Below are 23,359 nucleotides of genomic sequence, written 5' to 3' on the forward strand. Positions count from 1 at the left end.
CCAAGATGTCTTTCACAGCTCATCGTCGTCGTTTTCTATTAAGGCGCGCTTCCCTGTGATCACGTGCAGGGTGATTAAGCACCCTAGGCTGCAAGGCAGCCAGTCAGGAGGCTGGTGTCAGCTTTGTTTTTCAGAGCGCGCCCGTCTCTGGCAGAGCAGTACTTTTTCTTCACTTGCGAGTTGGAGTCTCACTCAGGCTTTGCTAGACAAGACACTGAGGTAGGAGGCAGCCGTGGGTTTTAGTTTTATTTTGAAGTCGTGTATGGCCCACCCACACTCGCAGAATTCACCTGCCAAGACGTTCACACATTAGTTAAAAGAGGCACATTTGTCCACCCCTGTTAGTCATGAACATAATCGGCTCATTTGTTGGAGGCTCGCAGGCGGGAGTCCGGAGCTCACTTATCCAGTCACGCTGGGGTCCCGCTTCTGAAATTCATGCCCTCGATCATCTAAAAAAAAGTTTTTGAAAATAGCAACCATCATGCATTCATTTAGATATTATTTTGTCCGGCCTGGTTATGATGCACCCTGAGACTTTGAAATAGCAGTTATATATTACATCACAACGGAAGCCTCCTAGAAAAATCGAGTTCTAACTGTGCACCAGCAGGAGTCCTCTTTAAACAGCAAATGGCGAATCAGGGAGCATTGGTTAATTTTTCTTTTTCATTTTGTTTTCAATGACCGGGTGCATGGAAACTTTTGTTTGAACTGCATCATCGGGTTTAAGGTCATAGTTTATTGTTAATTTAGGCAGCATTCACTGCAGTGTGCGCTTTTTACAATTGTGATTATCACTATTCATTGCAGCATATTTGACTGAGAAGTGCTTGGTATCATTTTCACGTAGTAGGCATGGTGAGTGAGCCCAATATGATTCACTGCAGAGGGTCACGTATTTCTTGGCACAATTTGTGGTCACGTGTTTGTAGGTGAACTGCGCCACATGTTTAAAAGGATTGTTTACACCTGTGTTACCACAAATTTGCTATCAGTTTGCTTGGTGGATAACTTTGTTTGTTTTAGGGATGGTGTAATGGGGGGCTAAGCTGCCAACATTGGCATATGATGTGAATCTGCGGGTTTCCACATTGGATCTTATCTCTACTCACATTGTAAGTCGACCGTTTGCCTATGTTTGGTTTACTTTAAGTTTCATGGTTGCTTTTACTCAGGCCACCACTCCGCACAGGTGCATTGATTGACCGAGCAGCTTGCCGGCGCTGTTCGCAGGCCCCTGTTAGCGCACTTTAGTTCTATTACTTCTTATTGTTTCTTGTTGCTTAAATGGGTGTAATTTCTGATATTTATATGTTTCTCTTTATGTTTCGTTGCATGATTTTTGCTCGTGAGAAATTGTCACTCATAGTCGTTGAAATGTCACTCATAATTACACTGAAATTATAAAAATGTCACACATAGCAATCTGAAACCTTGGCAGCTATGGGCTCCAGGCGTGGCTTAGTTATCTGGCCACTACCAGACTGACGGCCACAAGTGATTTATTGTGCGCACAGGGAAATGCCTAATCCCCAACACCACACAAGTCATCCTTGAATCATCTGGAATAAGGACACCTTCTGAAGTCATCAGATACTCATTTTCAAATTATACTCCAATCATCAGGCTATTTTTTTTTTACTTTACTTATAATTTCAAGAGCTTGATAACGTCTGAGGATGTGAAAATCACTTCTAATATAATTGAATGATCATCGAATGACTAGGATGGCTTCTAAAGTAATTGTTTGACCCGGATTTGTACTGAGATCTGCGATTGCAAGTCTTAGTTTATTACTTGATACGCCCACCTTCCCTCTCTAAACTTCTCGATATGTCTCCTGCTCGATCCACAGAACTGTAACGCAATAGACGAAATATTAATTGTGTAAAAATTAGCCATTAAACTGTTAACATAACTGCCATTTTAACAGGAATGGTATCCTTTCTGAGACCTGAAAGATATCAAAACGTGAAAATATCTGAATGACATACACTTAAAAAACGAAATCCCCTAAAAGTGCTGAGAAGTCTGTTAAATTATAGGGTTTTAATGATGCAGTTTATCCTGCAGTAAAGTTAAGCCTACAAGACTTATTAAAACGCACTCTTTCTTCCATTGAGTATAACAATAAAAAAGTGTTTCCTCGATGAGACTGGGGTTTGGTCTTCAAAACACAATGCAGTTCGTATGACACAAATATAAACTATTTCACTCTCAAAATGGCGGGAGCATGTACTCTGGTATATGCTGAGTTAGATGGGGCTGCCCGCTGAGTCTAGTTCCACTGTACAAGACGCTCCAGCTCCGGAACTTGCCGCACGCCTACGTCACAGAAGGGTCATGCGCGTTCTTTCGCCCCTGCCAGACTGGTGAAGAGACCCCGTATAGAGCTGCCAACGCCCGGCGAAGACGCGAGCTGTGCAAGTGAGAGGTGAGCGGGGGGAACTGCCATTGTGAGGCAGGGGGGAAACGAAAGCACAAGGGGGTAACGCTGGTACGGCACCGGACACCTGCGTGTGGATCACGGCAACAATCGAGTCTCTTTGGGATATGTGTGGATTGCTTCCACCGTGGCACGGCGGGAGTGTGAATTTTAGTATGGGGGAATTTAGACATTAAAATAGGCGGGGTCGAGGTCTGTGAGGGGCACAGGGTTTACTGTCACACGTCACCCAGGTTGTCGGTTAAAGCAAGCTTTTGGAATAATAGTACGCTTCCGGCCGAGCGGTTTCCGCACCGGCAATCCCATCGGCGGAAGGATATTTTCTATAAACTGGGCAGCATAACAACCTTGTATGAGTGTTAGTCCCCCACTCCTCATCCCTCCACTACTACCAATCGATCTTACCTAGAGAGTCCCTTTTATACCCATCTTTTAGGGGTATTTTCTTCATTGCATTTTTCCCCCTCCCCCAAGCCCCGCCCTTCGGCGGTAGATGTAAACAGCAAGCTGTTGAGAAAATTTGGCCTAAGTAGAATGAGGCGGGGGCGTGTGATCACCCTTGCTGTGTGTTTATCACCTACTCCGACGCCCCCTTTGCGATCAGAGGGGCACCGGTCTGTGTTTATCAGAAATTGAATGATGGGCCTGTCTCCGCCGGGGAAAGGTCCATATCCACTTCCGGCCCGGATATTCTCTCATAACTAATCATGGTGTGTATGAATGCGTTGGTAACCGTTCCATTCTTCCCCGTTACCACCTTGCACCCCGTTTGAAATCCGATTATGTTGCTGCGTCGATGCCTTGCTTTTATAAAAATAATTATCATGTAGGACTTACCCGGAAATAGTTTCATTTCAGGCTGTGGCTCCTGTCCGGAAACGGTGGGAGGGTTGGAGACAACCACATAAAAGCACAGAACTCATTTGAATGGCACTCTTAATCACCGCGTTTAAATTAGAATGTGCAAGCTGAGTTGACCGGGACCCTAGTGTTAACGTAATCTAGTCATGTCACTATAGGCAGGTGGAGGAGCTGCTCTCACTTTCCAAATGGTGATCCGTTACCTGAGTGAAGAGCCTTTTTGAGAGTATTGCATCCATCATACGTGATCCAATAGAATTTTACAATAATTACCTAGACGCTTAAACAATGTAATTGTCGCTTTTGGCTACACCAGATAGCGAATGTAATAGTATTCGTGCATAATTTAGCAACTTTTAGTGACATGACTTCAATCAAGTAGGGTATCAATGCATGAAAGCTGTACTTTTGCCGAAGGTATTTTATACTGGGTTGGGCACGCCCACAAAGATGTAACCAGGTGTTTTAAATCCTAACGTGTTTTTTTGTTTTTTTTATGCTCCGGGCTTCTAGATCACTGCAACAATAGCACCACGTATAACAAATTAGCCTTCGTTGGTATTGCATTTATATTGTGCTTACTTCCTCTGTTTTGAAGCGTTTTACACTGCGCAGCACACTGCTCTGTAACCCAACGTTAGTGGTTAGTTAGTCCAGTGTTTTTGGATATTGTTGGTTATTAGGGTTAGTCTTGTGCATTCAGTTAAACACTTCCATGCATTCCAAGTTTCTTTGTGATATTGTAATTGCATTTATATAGAGCGTACTACCCATGCCGAGGCGTCAAAGCGCTTTTTCGGCGATTAGTACGCTGCTCCGAAACCCAAGAAGGGTGAGTGTTGAATTAGTATAGTGAAATATAAAAGTAATTTGAATGGTAGATAGGTCAGTCAGTTATTTGGATTCAGAAGGATAGTGGAGGGATAGAGGAGGGAAAAAGGTTTGCATTTACATAGCACTTGTACCCCTGTTGGTGTGTTAAAGTGCTTTTTTGGCGAGTAGCATGCTACTCTGGAACCCATTAAAGGATTAGTGTTGCATTAGTATAGTGACGTGAAAATTGATAAGTGGACATGTTAGTCTGTTATTTTGATTGAAAAGGATAGTGGAAGGATAGAAGAGTGTTGGATTTAGATTTCTTTTTGGGACGTTATAGCAGTAGTGGGAGGCTTGGGATGAGTTTAAAGGGATGTGGAGGGGAAGAGTCGGAGGGAAGAATCTAGAAAGGCTTGTTTTGGGAGATCGGTATAGTAAAAGAGGTGTCAGATGGTGCAAGGAGGGGTAGAGTAGGGAAGAGTCTAGAAAGGGCTATTTTGGGGGTCATAGTAGTGGTATGGGGTTTGAGATGAATGAGTGGATGTAGAGAATATATTGATAGAGGTATAGGGTGAGAAATAGGGTAGTCCATTCGAAAGAGTAGTAGAAGAGGTTTGAGATGAGTCAGAGTTGAGGTAGAAGATATATTCAGAGAGGTATAGGGTGACAAATAGAGTAGTGCATTGGATATGCTGAATTAGAAGAGAGTAGTAAATGTATAGATCCATAAGTACAAGACAGTTTATAGATGCATAAATGAAGTAAGTAGATGAAAGATGTTGATGGGGGTATAGGGTGGTGCATTGAATATGCTTTGGGGAGGAAAGTATTAACTCTATAGATCCAAGTACATGAAAGGTATATACATGCATAAAGGATATAAGTAGATTAAAGATGCATTCGATACACTCTGGTTTTCAAATGTTGTACTTACAAATGTATTCATTTTAAACCATTATTCATCATGTTTATACAAAGCAATACACATATATAAGTACCCATCTATAGTACAAATAAATGCTTATACACTGAGAGATATGCTGTATATTTCTGTTTGAGTATGGTGCTTATGTGGGGAAGATCCAATTCTTGAGTCGTTTTCTGAAGATAAGGTGGTTGTCGGTGGATCTTATGTTCGAGGGTACAGAGTTGCATATTTTGGCTGCTTGAACAGAGAAGGATGTTCCACCCATGGTTGTTTTCTTGTATGTTGGGATTTTGGGGCGAGGTGCCACTCTAGAGCAGAGGTTCCTATGAGGAATGTGTTTGGTGATTTTATTCCTGATGAAAAGTGGTCCCACTCCATGTACCGCTTTGTGGGTGTTGCAGAGCAGCCTGATCTTGGATCTTCTGGGAACCACCGGTCACCAATGCAGGGCTTTCAAGGCAGGGGAGATGTGGTTGCGCGGTTTGATGTGCAAGAGTAGTCTGGCAGCCGAGTTCTGAATCCGTTATAGTCTTTTCATAGTCGTTAAAGTTGATCAGTGGTAGAGGCCATTGGCTAAATTGATTTTGGACAGAACAAGGGAGATGGTTGCTTGAACCTTATGTGGAAATCCGAAATGGGGGAAGATTTGTCACATAGTTTTTATAGTAACAAAGTTTGATCTTGCTAGTTTGTCCTCTTGGGCATTTATCGACAGCTTGGAGTCCATGGTCATTCTGAGGTTTCTTACTTCCTTTGATACTTTAGGCGGTGATCCCCGTTCATCAGGCCAGGCGGCAAGCAGCTCATAATGTTTCCAATTGCCACACATAAGTATTTCCGTTTTGGAAGCATTCAGTTTGCGATGGCTCCACGTTATCCATTGATCCACGGCTCTGATACAACTGAAAATTGGCGCGTTTCCGATGTCTTTGGGGCATTCCAGTTGAAGGAGTATTTGCGTGTCATCTGCATAGGTATGTGAAAAGGAACAAGGGAACCCTGTAAGTCAGAAGGGACCTAGGGTGGCAATATATTAATAAAGACAACGGTCCCTATTATGGATGGTATTGGTCTATAACCACAAAAGTGAAATAAGCATCAGATGTACTGTTGTCACTACGGACCTTATTACATTTATTTACTTATTCGATAAACAAAAACGAGCATACAATAATGTGAGCAACAAGTGAAAGGGTTCTGGAAATCAAGATTTCCTGATCTCAGGCATATAGTGGTAAGGTGACTTTTCAGTGATTAAAATTACAGTAGTCACCATAGAAAATATATCTTGTACTCCACAACAATCAACATTTTCGCTTCGGAGTTAAGATGTTGTTGACAACGTTTTGATACCAACAACAGTTATGGGATCATCTTCAGGACTGGTCAATCTAAATGCATGAGAGGTAGCTGTTGGTCTGAGCTGTAGACCGCACGTCTGGTAGGTTAGAGGGATAATGCCCAGTCAAGCTGGGGGCCACAGTCACAATGACTGGGGGGGCCCGTGGACTCTGGTCTACACGGGGTGTATGATGTCTCTCAGTTTACGGTAATTGGAGCCGTAATTTCTCGTGCAATGCTCGAGGTCTTGGGGGTCACAATAGAGCACAGTGTAATTAATACTGCAGTAATTTCTCGTGCAATGCTCGAGGCCTTGGGGCTCACAATGGAGCGCGGTGTAGGGAATACCTGTGGTGATATCACGGATCGGGTGCCTCCTCCCCCACCCCACACACACACAATCCATGTTTGGGTATCAGATTGGGAGATTGGTGTCAGAGGAAATGCCCTTAACTGGTTTAAAAGCTCTTTATCTGACCATGTAACAACTGTTCAGATGGGAAACATCATCTCAAGTGAACGACATGTCACATGAGATGGGAGTGCCACAGGGCTCTATTTTGAGCCCGACACTTTTTAACCTGTACATGACCCCCTTGGCTAAGGTGATCAGAGCCTATGGATTTGACGTTATATCATATGCAGACGATACGCAAATCCCAGTCACTTTAGGTCCGGACCATATTGAAACCAAGCACCGTTTCCAAAACTGTCTGTCCCATGTGGATCGGTGGATGAGATCTAACCACCTTCAACTAAATGGTGGTAAGTCGGAGATTATGCTCTTTGGCAAGGCCACGAAACACTGGGCACATGACTGGTGGCCTGTAAATCTAGGCCCCTGCCCAACCACTAAGGAAACGGTCCGCAACCTTGGTTTTTACATGGACAACCAATTGTTCATGAAAAGCCAAATAAATTATATCAATGGGACCTATTTTGGTGTAATGCGCAGTTTGCGGAGGGTTTTCAAATTGATCCCTATTGAGGCGCGAAAACCATTAGTTCAGGGATTGATTATAAACAGGATGGACTATGGCAACGCCTTATTGCTCTCAATAAATGAAAACCTTCTGAACAGGCTCCATTTCCTGCAGAACACAGCTGCTAGACTTGTCTTAGACCTTCCATATGGATCTTCATCTGCTCCCTGTTTAAAAAACCCTTCAATGGCTTCCTGTGAAAAAACTGATTTTCTTCAAAACTCTTAGTTTGACTCATAAGAACTTGTACGGAGTTGGCCCAAGATACTGGTCAGAAAAATTACGTTGGTATGAGCCACATAGGATACTCAGATCCAGCAATGATGCTCTCCTTACTCCCCTTAGAATCCAAACTGCTAGAAAGGGGGGTAGATCTTTTTCCTTTCTTGCACCGGCAGCCTGGAACAAAACGCCCTCACATCTACGCTCCATCTTTGACCACAGTTGCTTTCGCAAGAAGTTAAAAACATGGCAATTTGATAACTAAGCCAGCAGTTTGTTCAGAGTCGCCTGCATGCGCCATGAGACTCTTGGAGTGATGTGTGCGCAATACAAATGTTCCTGACTTGACTTGACATGCAATCTTTTCCGGGACCCATCCCCATGTGGCATCCCCGGTTCCAGATGCCTGCCCAACCACCCCAACCCTTCATCCAACTCCCTTTTCCCCAACCTTTTTGAGGCAGAGGCTGGGGCAGGAGCAGAGGAAGAGGAGGTAGAGGAGAAAACAATAAACAGGTACACTGGCAACAAGATGACACTCGTAGAAGTACCAGGGGCCAGATGGCTAAGAAAAACCGAAACTCAATCCCTTAGATTGGACTCTCGCTGAAGAAGAAAAGATGGTCCTGAGGAAAGGCCTCGGCTTTGTGCCCACCCCCCAGGAAGACAAGTTAAAGCTCAACAACAAACTTAATCAATTTGTCAGCAAAATCAGCTTGAAAGCTTTCTTCCAGGACAAACCCGATCCCGGACAGAGAAGATTCTTTTCTAAGACCGCCATCAAGATTCACACCCACTGCTGCGATGACACCAAGTGAGATCCTCACTTGGTGTCCTCTTTGAAAAAGCTATACTCAAGGAGACTGCATAGACTGAGACACCAACGCCCTATGACAATCTGCCCAGGAAACGATGCAAGGGCATCGCCGCCCTCACTGAAGTCCCCGCTATTATCATTAAACCCGCGGACAAGGGTGGTGCAATCGTATTAGTGAACTGCACGGAATACGACTAAGCATGCTTACGCCATTTAGCAGATACGAGGTACTATCACCCATTGGGTTTAGATCCTAGCAATACCGTGCCGAAACAGATACAATCCGCGGTTACAACAGCAGAAGCACAAAGCTGGATCACTCAACACGAAGCAGAATTCCTATTGAACACGTCCTCAAGAACCCCATATTTTTACACATTGCCAAAAATACACAAGGGTATTAACCCCCCACCAGGAAGACCATTATCCCTGGCATTGATTCCCTGCTGGAACCCATCAACAGTCTGTAACCACTACCCCCAACTGCTGGTGCAGGAGTCACCTTCTATTATCAAAGATATGAGGGACATACTAAACCTGTTGCCTTATTTTGACAATCCACATGAGATTGACCTTCTGGTGACTCTAGATGTGGAGGCATTATACACCAACTTAACACAGGATGCCACCATCAAGGTAATCAAATCTTGCCTGAGAGCATAAACATGGACGCAGGGACACCTGTTGATTTCATCATAAAATTTCCTATGGTGGCACTTAAGAACAACTTCTCCCAGTACAAAACCCAGGTATACCACAAAGTGCAAGGGACATCAATGAGCAGCGCATTCGCCCCGAGCCTGGCTTGTCTCTACTTTGGCATCTTTTGAGGACCAACACATTTTTTCTGACACCAACCATTTCAAAGAAAACCTATTGGTGAAGAGATATATTGATGACATCTCTGTCATGTGGAAGGGTGATGATATAAATGCCCACCAGTTTGACAAATAGATTAATGGCAGTTGGGTGGCATCATTTGAAAGAAAGTGCTAGGTATGTGAGTTAATGCCGATGTGGCTAGTACATGAACATGAGGAAACAGTGTGGCTCATCAGTAATACAACTTGGGGTAACACCCTCAGAAACCAACAAATACGGGGCTGATGCTATAGTTTCAACCCTGATAGAGTTGCAGTACTTTCCCCAATTAGGATCATAAGTTAAACTCCCAGTTTTCTGTTTTACTGTTTTTTGCATACCCATTCAGGCAGTAAACAATGTGTTTCCTGTCTATTTATTTTTTAAAGCAGAATAGTACAGAAAATTAAGGCTCTTTGAATGCCTTTACATGCTGTCATTCAGGAATTTCAGGCCAAAAGCTGAGCAGGCTGATAGACTGTGAAATTAAGAAATGGGACAACATTTTCTTCTATAATAGCATCTTTCTACATATGTGCAGCATAGTTCTGATATTTTCATGTGTTTTTTTTTTTACAGTAGGGCTAGGTTGTTATTTACTTAACTTTGCAGTCTGCAGACACTCATACATAGATACAAGAACAGTCTATGAGCGGACCAGATGAGATTTTTGCGACAGGATTGTGAGACGTTTGAAAGAAATTTAAGGCAACCCATTAGGGGATAATGCATTAAGGAGCTAGAAGAGAAACGGTTGGTCAAGGCTTGTAAGCACTACCAGATGACTATGACAAACGCGATTTTGGCATTACATATAAAAGGCTTTAGTCTTACTACATTATGTGCGATTTTCCTCAGAAAATTTCATGTTGGTATATAAATCCTATTGTATGCAGTTGTCTGACTTATATTGAGTAGGGTTGCTGAGGTAAGTGGAGCGACAAAAGCAAATTACACATTGAAAAACATCAATTGTCCACAGTGTTATGTCACTCTGCTTTTTAAAAAAACTCAATTTACCAGCTGTATTATATGGCCTGCCACCTTCGAATGGCTGCAAGATGATTTTCTTAGTAGTCCAGCAAGCTTTGGGCACAGCACGTAACTCTCTTCACTTAGTTTTATAATTCAATCAGTTCAGACATTTGCATTTGTGCTGGCGGGGTCTGGTGTTTTGAAAGATTAGGGACTGTGCACCATAGGGTTCTGTAATCAAGATGATTTTGGAAGGTCTTTCATTATTTAACTGTTCAGTATTGTTGGACCTGTTTAATTATTTTGTTTAATAATAAAATACATTCTGTCAATTTTAATACATGATTGTAGGAAAACGTAATCAGGAAAAGAGGTTTGTGTGAATATTCTAATAGTAATTTATAGAAGATAAAGGTCAATAATTTCTGTCTTGATGTTTCAAGAACCTCTTATTGGACGTTTATAAGAGTATTTTGTAATAATACATTTCTGTCCTGGGAGTTTAATGAATTTGCTTTTCTTTTTAGTTTATATTGTAAATAAACTTTAAAAATATTTATCCAAAATTGTCTTCCCCTTTAATATGCAATATAATGCTAACACAGGTAGCGTTTTCATATCCTTTGCCTTAATGTGTTTTTTGTCATGCTGAAGAAGTAAAAGAAGTCAGTTAGCAGAGTACGGAAATATTTGAATGTGTATATGCCCCCGACATTGTCCTTCTGTGGGCGAGCCCTGCTATTTTATGGCTTCAATGCTAGCTAAAGCTGGCTCTTTTTGGTAGTTGACCTCTTCTCAGACTTATACACTGTAGTTCTGTGTAACTGAAGAGATGTATACTTCATAATCACTCTCTCCTAAATAAGTTGGGTCATTGCTATAGCACACACACTGCTTAGTCAATTGTTTTTTCTTGGAGTTGTGTGTATGTATAAAGAGTGCTTACCTGTAGATGTTTAGAAGGTTGAAGAGGACCTCCCACCAAGGTGCACATACTAGTCTGGGTGCTAACCCGGAATCGCCCCTGTCCCATCTTGTTAAAGCTAAATATTTTGTTCAATGATTATGAAAATGTTCTATTAGCAATGCCTACATTTAGTTTTTTTTGTTGTTTTTTTAGGTGTTCTTTGTATTAGCATTACAATTCTCCAGTTCTTAACCCCTCTGTTTTTGTGGAACATCTTTCTCTTTCCAGTGTCATATAGTGTCACACTTGGCAGCCGCTATGCCAGTGGTAACCAAAGTTTTACAGCCTAGAATCTGCCTAAGGTTCTTCATTAATTAATCCTTGGAGACATGCTTAAGTTCTAACATCAAAAGCCACCCAACTTCCCCAAAGAGCCTCTATAACAGTCTTCCCCAGAATTTCATATCTCTCTTCGGTTACCTGAAGGTTTTCAATACTAACTTCAGTTATACACTTCTGGCACCTCAGAGTTTGGCTTCGCTTTATTTTCCAGTTTCTTTGTGTTTTAGTGTATACAATGTAGGCATTTAAACTTAATTAGGTGGATTCACAAAGAAAATGCCAATTCCCATGTTGCTATATTTGCCTCAGGCCAATCTGAATCACCTTATCCACCCATGGCAGTTTCCCATTGTTTCTGGGCTTTGTGTGTGAAGCGGTTTGGTGCATGCACTGTCATGATCGTGGGTATTACCTTGTGTTACTTACTCTTCGGTTACCTGAAGGTTTTCAATACTAACTTCAGTTATACACTTCTGGCACCTCAGAGTTTGGCTTCGCTTTATTTTCCAGTTTCTTTGTGTTTTAGTGTATACAATGTAGGCATTTAAACTTAATTAGGTGGATTCACAAAGAAAATGCCAATTCCCATGTTGCTATATTTGCCTCAGGCCAATCTGAATCACCTTATCCACCCATGGCAGTTTCCCATTGTTTCTGGGCTTTGTGTGTGAAGCGGTTTGGTGCATGCACTGTCATGATCGTGGGTATTACCTTGTGTTACTTACAGTTAGTTGACAATGATTCATGCTGCTGCTGCGCTACATTCTTGTTGAGGCTCAGTTTCCTTCCTGTAGTGTTCTGGTAAATTGATTTCTGTGGACCTTACATTTCTTGTAGATGTCTGCAGATCACTTCACATACCTGTGACGTCTCATGGTTTTAACCGCATGCGCGCTAGCGGGTTTTCCCGCTGTGCGCTGAAATTTGAAAAAGCAGCGGTTCGTGACAAAGCCAGCTCGTCATCCGCGTAGCGCAGGTAACGCGCATGACGAGCTGGCTTTGTCATTGGCGTCGAAGGGGTTAAAATCAAGATTACGTCCTATCTCTCAACCTGCAAATGTGCTGCCTCTTTCTTTACCCCTTTCTTTTACAGATGTTTTCTTATTACCCTGTGATTCAATTCTGATGCTTTTTGTGTAGCCCTCCAAGTTAAAAAATCACTTAATAGCAGGCGAACAATCCCCTTGTGTCCATACCCCCTAAATAACACCTGTAGCAGAGACTGTCCTTGTCGCCACCCTTTCTAACCTTGTTCAGGGATCCATATATGACTTGTGTAACCAACCATTTCTTACCATCTCTTGTGAGTCCCTATAAAGAGACCAAATATCTAGCGTCCACAATCCTAGCCACATTGACTGGTGCATAATCATGTACTTGAGCATGCTTGGTGGTTTTGTACCACAATGCAGATGTTTCTTTTGGATATTTTGTAGGTTAAGTTCCGGAGGGCATAGAAAATATTGTTCGTGAACATATTCTTTTTAATGTAGTCTTAGTCATAATTTATCAGTTTGGGAGGCTTTCCGATGTTTCGTATCTTTCCCGAGTGCGTCTCAATCTAAATTTCCCATATTGTTACCACTTCTCTTTGCAACTTACATCCTGTGCTACTTAAACTTGGACCATTCCTGGTTTCGCTGAGTCTGTTAGCTGACTGCTTCCCCCTCTCTGGAATTGATAGCTAAACAACTTGCACCAGTTTACCTCCAGGTAAAGAATCCGACACAGCAGTCAAGTTTGTTGTTGATGCTACATCTTGCCTCAAGTGTGGTTTAAAGCGCATGGAGTTAGATCTCCCTCGCCCAGTGGCCGCCATTATCTTGTGACTAGGTGTTAACATCTGATCCATTCAGTTGTGGTTCTGCCATCAGATAAAATAAATTGGACAACAAGGACTAGTCCTGTTAGGTTCTCTGCTTGTAGAAATTAGCCTCAGCTTCACCTCATACTCCCTGAATGTCCAAATATACTGCAAAATCCGAAACGCATATACTCACTCCAGGGTGTCTAATTCCAGTAGGCCTTTAATTTGACCTGACACCATTTCTAAAATGTAGACTTTTAAGAGTGTCTAGTGGATCTATTCAGCATGATGCTCACTCTGATCGGAGTGAACTTGTTTCCCTAGCATCATCATAAATATGTTAGCTAGTAATCGGGCAGGCACCATTGTCCCCTCACTGATTAGAGCAATTGGCTAACAGGCGGTGGATTGGCCTGTGAGCGTTACTGCTATATCCCCGATGTTGTGGTCTCTCTCAGGCCTGTGGTGGAACTGCCCTTGCTGCCTCACTCTTTCAACAGGTTGATGATATATTTCTTGGTCTCTTTGTTATTGTTAAATTCTTGTGTTCTCATGTTGTTACCCGGCCACCAATGTTCTGGATCTTTCAAAGTTATGTCCTGGATAACTTGCTCGCTCTCCTTATGACATGCTGTCTTTTGATGTGGCAATGTCCCAGTGTTGTGATTGCAGTATTTGTTTTTTTCCTATGCTTTTCCCTGTACACTGTAGGAGTCTCTGTCCCCTCTGCTTTCAGGTTCTTCTCACCTCGAATCCAGGCTTGGATTCCACCGGACACTTTTCATTTTCCCGGTAGCAGCACTTTTCCGAATCACGCCATTGAAAACGACGAAGATTCCTGACATCACTTGAAACCTATTCACCCGGCTCCCCTGTGTTAGGTAACCCGGGTACTCCGGTACACACAAGGGTGCTGGCCTTCGAACCGTATTTGTTTGGAAGGGTTTGCTCAAAGTCCTCTCCGGAGTGTCCTTAATCTTTAAAATTCCAACCGCGACTTTCCCAGAGAGTTGTACGGAGCTCACATCTGTGTTCACACTGCACTGCACCCGTCCTCCGTGACTACTTTGGGTGGTTCCTTGGGGTCCCAGCAATTCTTCATGCTTTAGGCACTGTGTCTAGTCAAGTCGTGATTGTTATACCACTTTCTTATTATATGGTTTGGTCTCCCCCTGGAGCCCACTGTGTATTGTGCTATTGACTGTCGTTATAGTGATTTAATATTGTGTAAAAAAACAAAAACCAGGTAGTAGTGTTTCCCTGAAAGGGAAAGGAACCGCACAATCAAACAATCCGAAGTTTTTTTTTCTTTTTCTATCTTCACATCAACATTGTGAATCTATAACGGCAATATTCTTCAATTCTTACTGCAAATTGAATCTTTTATTTCCTTGTAGCTGTTGCATCCATCATAAATGGTTGGAACTATGCCAACATGTGTTTCGTCTCCACTGAGACTTTATCAAGGCGATTGGCAAGACTCTCTTAATCCTATTGTTCATCAAAAACCAGAGATTCCTTGTACTTTCGGTAGTGTGAAATCCACAGCCTATATTCTCAAGACTGTTCTTCAAAGTCTTCCAGAGCAACAGCAATCAGTGCCCTAAATAAAAGTTCCTATTTAGTCGTTCGTCACTTCTCACTGCGGAAAACACCACTTTCGAGTCGCAGGCAGAGGAATGTGAGGTCAGTGGAGGACGCACCCCATCGCATCTATGGGTTGGAACTTATTGAGGTTCTCTACCAGTGAGTTTGTTTGCCTTCTTTTGCATTGATTATACAACTGAGAGGGCACGTATGTCTCTCCTTTGAATTTGGAGGGATTTTACCGACCTAAGCTATTGTGGGGTGCCCTACCATATACAATAATTGGTGTTTTCTGGGTGTGCATGAGTTGCTCTTTCTTTTCATTTAATATTGTATGCTTTGTTCTCTAATCTCAAAAAGCAGTTAGTAGAGAGTGTTTAGTAATAAATACATATATTTTATATGTCCCTAGTCTGGTTCTCCTTTATTTGGTCATTCAGGAGGTTCTGATCTGGTAAAACAAGCTGCTTTACATGCCTTCGAGACTCAGCCTGAAGGCTGCTCTCCATAGCTACCACTAGGATAGCTTTCAATAAATGTTGTTTTTAACGTAATCCTCAAAAAGGGTTGTTTGGACTGGTACAGGGTGCCCACTATAACTAGTGGTCGGAATATACCAGGTCAACTTCACACATGCACCATTAGCCCTTACTTTCTTCAGTTTAAACAAAATGTAGAGGACTCGTACCAAACACATAGCCTTTGTATTAAATTCCTTGTGGCCTCCTCATACTCCTCTGTTGCTCCTCACTAATCCAAATGTTTTTTTAAATTGTAAATTGTAGTTATACAGCACTTATTACGCTGGATGATGTTGAAGCCCTGTGTGGTGAGTAACCTGCTACCATGGAATCCAATATTAGAGCTTAACTGTTGGTAAATTAGTAAAAAAAAAATTCTTAGTGCATTATTTGTTAGTTTTGTGCCCCTTGATTCCTGGTGTATTTTTAGTAGAGTTTAGAGTAAGATTAGAATGTTGGGAATGGATTTAAAAGGGGAAATAGTAAGTTGTTTCTGCAAGTTGTGGTTGTTTGTTAGATTACGACGAAGGATGTTTCGGGGTTCATAGTTAGGGGAGATGAGACAAAGGTTGAAAAGAGGATTTTTTTTTAGAACAAAAAATTGAAATTAAATCACACATGCATATATGCAAATGAAACTTGCAAGATTTTATTGACTGGAGAAAACCCATCTGATATTCCATCAGATTTGTTGCCAGTGCTAGTCTTCTGAAAGCCTGCCCTATGTGGTTGACAAAGAGTTGAGACCATTTACATCTATTATAGTGTTTGAGTTTAAATAAGTAATTAAGGTTTTCTTTGTTGGGTGTTCTGGAATTGGAGCCCGAAGGGCTTCTATCCCTCAATTAGTACTTGCTAATACATTTGTTTCTATTTAAGGTCGTAAAGTAACGTGAAACGGTGTGGTGAAAGAGGGTGCTTAAAGTACCCTCGAAGTTTAATATATTGTAGGAGTGGGAAAATCATTCATCTCGCATACCTCCAGTTTTGGGCATATTAGGAGTAGCTTTACAAAAGTGCCCCCGTTACATTATATTAATGTATGTAATATTTGTCAGTGCTGATTTTGGTTCCAATCTGGCCCCTGCCTGTCCCACTTCAATTCTGTGTCAGTTCTATATGCTCGCCTCTTTCTGCTATCCCCCGGATCCTAGTGGAAAAAAGAATCAGTTTTAAGTGCCTCTGCATTGGCCAATAGCAACTCTGGAGGAAAAAACACCATCCATCAGCAGTCTTGTTTTTCTAGTCGCAAGCTCCAGAGCTTTTGAAATCTGCCTTTTTACTCTTCTGAAAGTTTCACTTATTTGCCAAGCTTGACAGTGTTGCCATTTGTTTTGCTGCTTTATGGCCAAGCTCTGGGACACGATGCCCTCCTTTCTGTGTAACCAATCTAACCAGTCCATTTTCCATACTTTCATCAATAGTATTTAAGATATTTATTTTATAAAAAGGTGTTGTTGGGCCAACATCAAAGAGTTTGAAAATGTACACATTTTGAAAGTTCAAAAAACATTTTATAGATCCAGCCTGCAGGCAGCGCGCGTTTAATCCCGCTGCGGTGATCGCTTGTGTTTTTGTTTTTTTAACTCTACTAAAAAAGGGCTTTTAGCCCACCCATTACTTACTATATGTTGCCATCATAATCACTCTTTGCTGCCTTCTGACTCGACAGCACGTGTGACACGCCACTTCCTGCTCGTTGTGTGGAGTATGGACCAAATACAGATTGATTAAACTCTATTAGTATCCCTATGCTGCTCGTGTTGTGATTGAGGTACTATTTCTTCTTATTTTTTTGCACATGTTTATTAGTGTGAACCAGACCAATGCCTCCCTGTGAGCATCTTAATCACCCCTTGCTGCTCTTTCCATCCTACCTACACCAAACACCTTTTCTATTATTGTTAACCACTCCCTATGTTTAATTTAGCATTTTTATATAGGTGGTACGCAGCTTGAGTGCAGACAGTTAAAACAAAAAAGTTCAGTTGTGGTTTCTCAGATATTGTGCAAATCTTGTCATGGTTGAGGGCAATTTTCAGTGGAGGCTCCTAAATAGGATTGATTGATTTGCTAATGACTGACGACCGATTACTGATCTATTTTCTCAAATTTCGTGCAGAACTTGGCTTAACATGTTAAGAGTGCCACATTTACTGCAGATTCGTCAAACGTTGATGCAGTTTTGGCAGTGCCACTGTAATGATTTGGCAGGGGAAGGCAAACTGTGGCACAATTTGATATTATTACTTCATTATTTCTTCTTTTTACGCTTGTTTGCACTGTCAGGGCACTGGTTGCACCACATTAATATCAATCCATCAAAGGTTTGTTAAGCACAACTACTCACTCGTGAGTGTCTCAAGGCGCGGGGAGGGGGGGGGGGTGTGCGCAGCTCCTTGGTGCTTACGGTGTTCGGTCGAGAGGTCAAGTAGGTCCTGATGTCTTCCAGGGCCCACCAGGGTTCGTGCCGTTGCTGGACACTCTTGGGGATTCGCCGAAGAGACAGGTCTTGAGGTCCTTCAAGAACTTTAAGAGAGGTGGCATCTGGTGGAGAGGGAGGGTGTTCCATGCCTTGGCCATGAAGAGGGAAAAGGAGCGGCCTCCTGTTCTGGCTTTCTTGATGCACGGCACTGTCGGGAGGGAGGGCTGGGGCTGAGCGGAGGGGTCTTTGGGGTGCTCCTTTAACATCCAAATATAGCGATGAGAAACAAGTGAACATTCAATCTTTGCAAAGGGTTTCTGCTGTGCAGCATCATCACGTCATTAAGTTTTTAGTAACTTTTGAACCGTTTGAGCTGGAAACAAAATACTTTTTTAAGTTAAAATCTGCTGATTATGCTGTAGATTTTAAGCTGCGGCAACTCTATTATACAAAAAACCGCAGCCGTGCAATCGCATAATTCCAAAGGTCCTGGTTATTTGCAAATGAAAACATTTTGGATCCCACCCTTTCTAACTTTGACTGTGTTATAGGTCAAACCCTCTATCTGGTAACCATTCTAGTTGTGGAGTAGAGGGCTGTGCCTGAGCCCAAAGTATGCTGTACACAGCCAGCCGCAGAGTGTAACCGCTCTGGGTGGAATAGGGCTGGGTGCAAGGCCAAACAAAGGCCATACACAGCTAGTTTGAGTGCTGAGAAACCTTTGTTAAAGGACATACATACACCTTTTAAGTCCTGCAAATACTAAAATAATTAACTTAGCTCTTCACCACACCTTTTAAGCAGTAGAATTCATTTTTCCGAGTAGCATAACCCTGGTGATTGTACATTTCTATAATTTATTTTGTAGGGACATTGACAGTGAGTTTTTAATTGCTCTTGCAAGCTTTATAAAGGACTTTGCACAGGATAGACACACCCCCTACAAAATAATTATAACGGGGGATTTTAACGTACACCGTTGCCCTTTAAAATGTTTATCAGAGAGGGATATGTTTGACAATTTACCACCCGTGGCCCATTTTGAACATTCACCTTAAGGTGTCCGGCTAGAAAGTCTATAAGCTAGCAACAACGTATATTGCCTGGAGTCTAGGGATGAAGCAGAGAATACCTTCCTTCTTTGGGAGAGGGAACTGTTTGATTACAGATTATACTGTAATATCAGCCTCTATACCAAAATATGAGGAAGTGAGAACGGCCTGGACTAGCTTCAGTGTTTACAACCCGATTATAGCAGAATCCAAGGGCCTAATGGTCTTTCGGGGTGTCGATCCAAGGACCTTTTGTAAACTAGGATTTTCAGCCTATTGATCAGGATCGGAAAATAATATGGGGGGGGGGGGGGGAATTGTCCCGAGCTGTTCTTAGCAGAGCTATATACTGAGGTCAAAGAAGATATTGAGTAGAGCCTCAATGTACACAATGAGCCCACGGAAGTCCTAGAGGCTTTTGAGAAATTGGCGAAGCGAATTCCCATAAAACTAACAGGCGAAAAGAGCCTAGTGGGTATTAATGAGGCTAAATGGTTTAATGCTGATTGCTCTATAACTCACAAAGCCCTTATGGCTGCGTTAAAAAGTACACCCAGGGATTCTGAATTGATTAAAACCCAAATGAGAGCATATGACCTGGCTCTAAAACTAAGGAAGGCTGCTTTAAGGGACCAGGCATGGAAGGACCTAATTTAGGCTAGTGCCCAAAATTCTAGAAGGTAGTAAACATCCCCTTTTTTTAATTACAATAACACAACAAGAACTGAGTGCGTTATTCCTGTTGATCGGTGGGTTAGTCACTTTGAGCAGATTTATGCAGAGGTGGCTACAAAACACACCGACTCCTCTTGGGTACCCAGTACTGCACCGCTTGTAATAGGGTTTGAGGTAAAGGAGGTACAGAAAGAGATTGAGGATATGTCCGCACGGAAAGCCCCATGTCCCGATGGTATACCTGTGGACCTCTACAAATCGGACTCTGGTACATGGTCGAAAATTGTAAGTATGGTGTTTAACGCTGCTACAAGGGTAGGCCTACCTCACTCATGGTCGGTGGTGATTTTGCTAATTTATAAAAAGGTGCCAGGGACGATCCTGCCGGTTATTGTCCGATTTCTTTATTGGATTCCACAGCAAAAATAATGGGCAAGCCAATTTTAGGTCTCTTAAGTATTTGGCTGGAAGAAAGACGTGTAATCTGAACTGCAGTTTGGCTTTCGTAAGTGTAGGGGCACAGTGGAGCAATGTATGAACCTATTCATGATAACCAACAAATACACCCTAGCCAAAAAAGGGTGTATGTTTTTGGCTTTTATGGACTTCACGTCCGCTTTAGATAGGGTAAAAAGGTTAAAAATATGGAAATTTTTGCTTGAAACAGGGATGGACACGAACTTAACTTTGTATGTTTTTTGCATTGGTACCATATTAATCTAATGCCTTGGCCAGATACAATGAGAACCGCTCCCTAACTAAATCCTGGAAAGTAAATGGAGGAGTGAGGCAGAGGTGTATTCTTGCTCCAGTTTTATTTACCGTTTATAAAAAGAAGCTAGGGGCAGTGCTATCAGATTCGAGTTTAGACCTCCACAGAGTAGGTTTTAAATCAATTCCAGCCCTTTTATATGCTGATGATGCAGTTTTACTTGCCAGGGCTCAGATTGCTTTGAAATGCTTATTTATTACTTTTATTGATTTTATGGTAGCTCTTGACCTTGTGGTTAATTTGATTAAATCCCATATAATGTTAATCTGTAATCAAAAGCGGGAGAAGAAATCCCTCATATGTAAAGGTGGGGTACTGTCTAACGTACCAACCTACCCATATCTGGGTGTGTTATTCAACGTAAATGGTACGTGGGTGGTACAGCTTGCATTTAAGAAACATATTCTAGCTAGAGCTGCAGTAGCCAAACTGGATTTCACTAGATGATTAGGGAGTAAACCCATACAACCACTGCTGAAGATCTATAATGAGAAATGTGTCTCCATGACAGTGTATGGAAGTGTGGTATAGAGCTACAAGGAATGTAATTAACTACAAGGGGTTGAAAATAAACATCTACGAAAACTCCTAGCTGCTCCCTCAAGCATCCCAGCCTTTATGGTGCATGAGGACTTAAGGCAGGGCTACATTATAGATAATATTGCTGCAGCCCCCTTGATATGATGGTTACAACTGTGGTTTAGAATTGAGCCGAACCTAAATCAAATTATTATAGATGACTGCAGGAAGCTCGATAGAGACGCTGATATTCCCTGGTTAAGCTATGTTTCTTGGCAGCTTTCAGCACCAGGGCAACAAGAGCTATTTAATCAACCCAAGAAAGCTGCACCCCATGGAGGTGAAAGCTATAAAACCTCAATTCTTAAGTAGGAGAAATCTGGATAGGGAAGCAAATGAACTTAAGAAACCTACATGCAGACGTTTTATGATTAGAAGTCCTGTGATTTTAGATTAACCTTTTTGGTCTTTTGTTAATAATTTGCATCATCGTTTTCTTTTATTTAGATTTAATTGTATCCATTGGTTCCTTACTGTACCTAAATGTTTCTCAAAGCCAGGAACCTTACAGCCATGTGCATGTGACATTTGTCGGACCAAGATTTGTTGCACTTTAAGTTCCTTTGTGGTTCTTATACTGAGCTGTGAGCAAAATATATTCTACACTTTTAAGAAATTGCTATTTTGCATGACCAGCTCTGATTTAACTGCAAATGCTCTCCTCCCCACTTATTTGTTATGGGGTTGCAAGTTTTTTTTATCAGGGGCTGTACGTAAAAGAAAAAACATGGGTTTACAATAGCAATGACTTGGCTCTATTTGGAATTTTTTTTTATTATATGGGGGAATTTTATTTGTGCTCTTAACCATATTTGTACCGTAGTTTCAAATTTGATCTGTTTGTCCTTTTCTGAGAATTGTACGTGCCCTAATAACGTTTTTATTGATTGATTGACTAAAATAATTAACAATTGAAATTTCCTTTAACTTTAACAATTGACCATGTTGTTTTTCACATTTTCACCCTAGAAACCGCTGAATTTTGCCTCTTATGGGTTGTAACATAAACATAACTTACTGTCCATTGTCCTGCACATGACCATACACATGACATCACAAATAATCAGTGGTAACATCAGACTAATTCACTCACCACTGGCTACGTAAAAGATTTACTAGACTTTGTTGCAAGAAGCCACCTAGATATCTAATGCAGATGTGCGCAGTACTCCAGCTCGAGTCCCCACTCTCCCTCCAAATCAGCAAAGTCTGTCCTTTACCAGAACATTGCTCTTTCCAATAGAAATTCCAAAATAGAGCTTTAGCTCTACTGGCGATCTGCTCTTTATGGATGTCACCAGGAAAAGGAGCAAACGCATGTTGAGCAAGGTTTATTTTGGAAACCTAGGACATTAGCACAGTGTCATGTCTCTCTGTATTGGCCACAAAAACACAGCAGAATATCATATGGAAATGTACAAAGAGATGGGCCTGTTTTCCAAATAAGGAGAGGAGTCCTGGAGAATGGGAGTTAAAAAAGGGCTTCCAACCTTTGGATCATCCCTATCTATATGGCAAAGGGAGATGTGACCAGTATCGAAGAGATGAAATAGAGGATCACTTATGGGGAATTCACTTTTTTGGGGAACCATGCAGTTTGCACCATATCGTCTCACATTATGAATAGGTCAAGGAGCATTACAAAAAATTTGAAAGGGTGACCTTACCCCCTCTCCCTGAGTGTTGGGGACATGGTTTGTCATTGGCAAGGCCACATTCACTACAGAAAATTTTAGAGGTGAATATGCTCCCCGAATCGTCAGGAAGTACTTTTATAAATGGGACTAAGATCCAGAGCGCATTAGATTCATAACCCCTAAACAGCCTTTCCATTTATTAAGGGTGGGTCAGGGTGATTATTAAAAACGATTTTGATGCATTGAACTGCCCATTATCCGTGCATCTAAATGAGTCAACAGGTGTCTGCTTTTTAACGGCCACAGGTACTAATTTTCCAAACTCCATTGTACAGTAATACTCTTACATCCATCAGTAAGCATTCACGCTATACCTATCAGTACTTTCCTGCCAGACGGTATTCAACAAGTCTGTGATACTTGGATGGTTCTTCACTTAAACTAGAGTGGGCCTTATGAAGGAGTTTGCGGGGAAACCCTTGAAGTCATACTTTAATCAAGTCTTTCCCTCCGTGTTGCCTAAGCATCAAATTGGATATGTAGCGGTTCCACTTTACTGCTCGGGTAAAAGAACTGTATTTGTAGGTATAGTGTTGGTGCTTGCTGATGGATGCAGGAGTGCTACTGGCGAATAGAGTTAAGAAAGTGAGGATCTTGTTCCTGGAGAGCCAAGCTATTAGGACAAAAAAAAATTGACAATTTGAGCGCACCAGACCAAATACCCGAGGTATCCAACTTAAAACATACAAGAATACTCTCAATTTTCCAAAGTTATCAAAGTAGCTAAGTTTAAATTGAATTC

The 23,359-nt window shown here is 41.8% G+C and overlaps 1 protein-coding gene across 2 annotated transcripts in view; it reads left to right on the forward strand.

Moving 5' to 3' along the window:
• Nucleotides 1-2,289: 2,289 nt before the first annotated feature.
• Nucleotides 2,290-23,359, forward strand: part of CDC42 (cell division cycle 42) — a 131,683-nt gene continuing 110,613 nt past the window's right edge. Inside the window, exon 1 of one of the 2 annotated variants that reach the window (XM_078642801.1) lies at nt 2,290-2,437. The gene's annotated coding sequence lies outside the window, so the exon portion shown is untranslated. The remainder of the gene's footprint in view (nt 2,438-23,359) is intronic. The other variant, XM_078642803.1, reaches the window with a different exon arrangement.

The sequence above is a fragment of the Lissotriton helveticus genome, chromosome 5_1 (assembly GCF_964261635.1).
Source record: "Lissotriton helveticus chromosome 5_1, aLisHel1.1, whole genome shotgun sequence".
Classification (NCBI taxonomy): domain Eukaryota; kingdom Metazoa; phylum Chordata; class Amphibia; order Caudata; family Salamandridae; genus Lissotriton; species Lissotriton helveticus.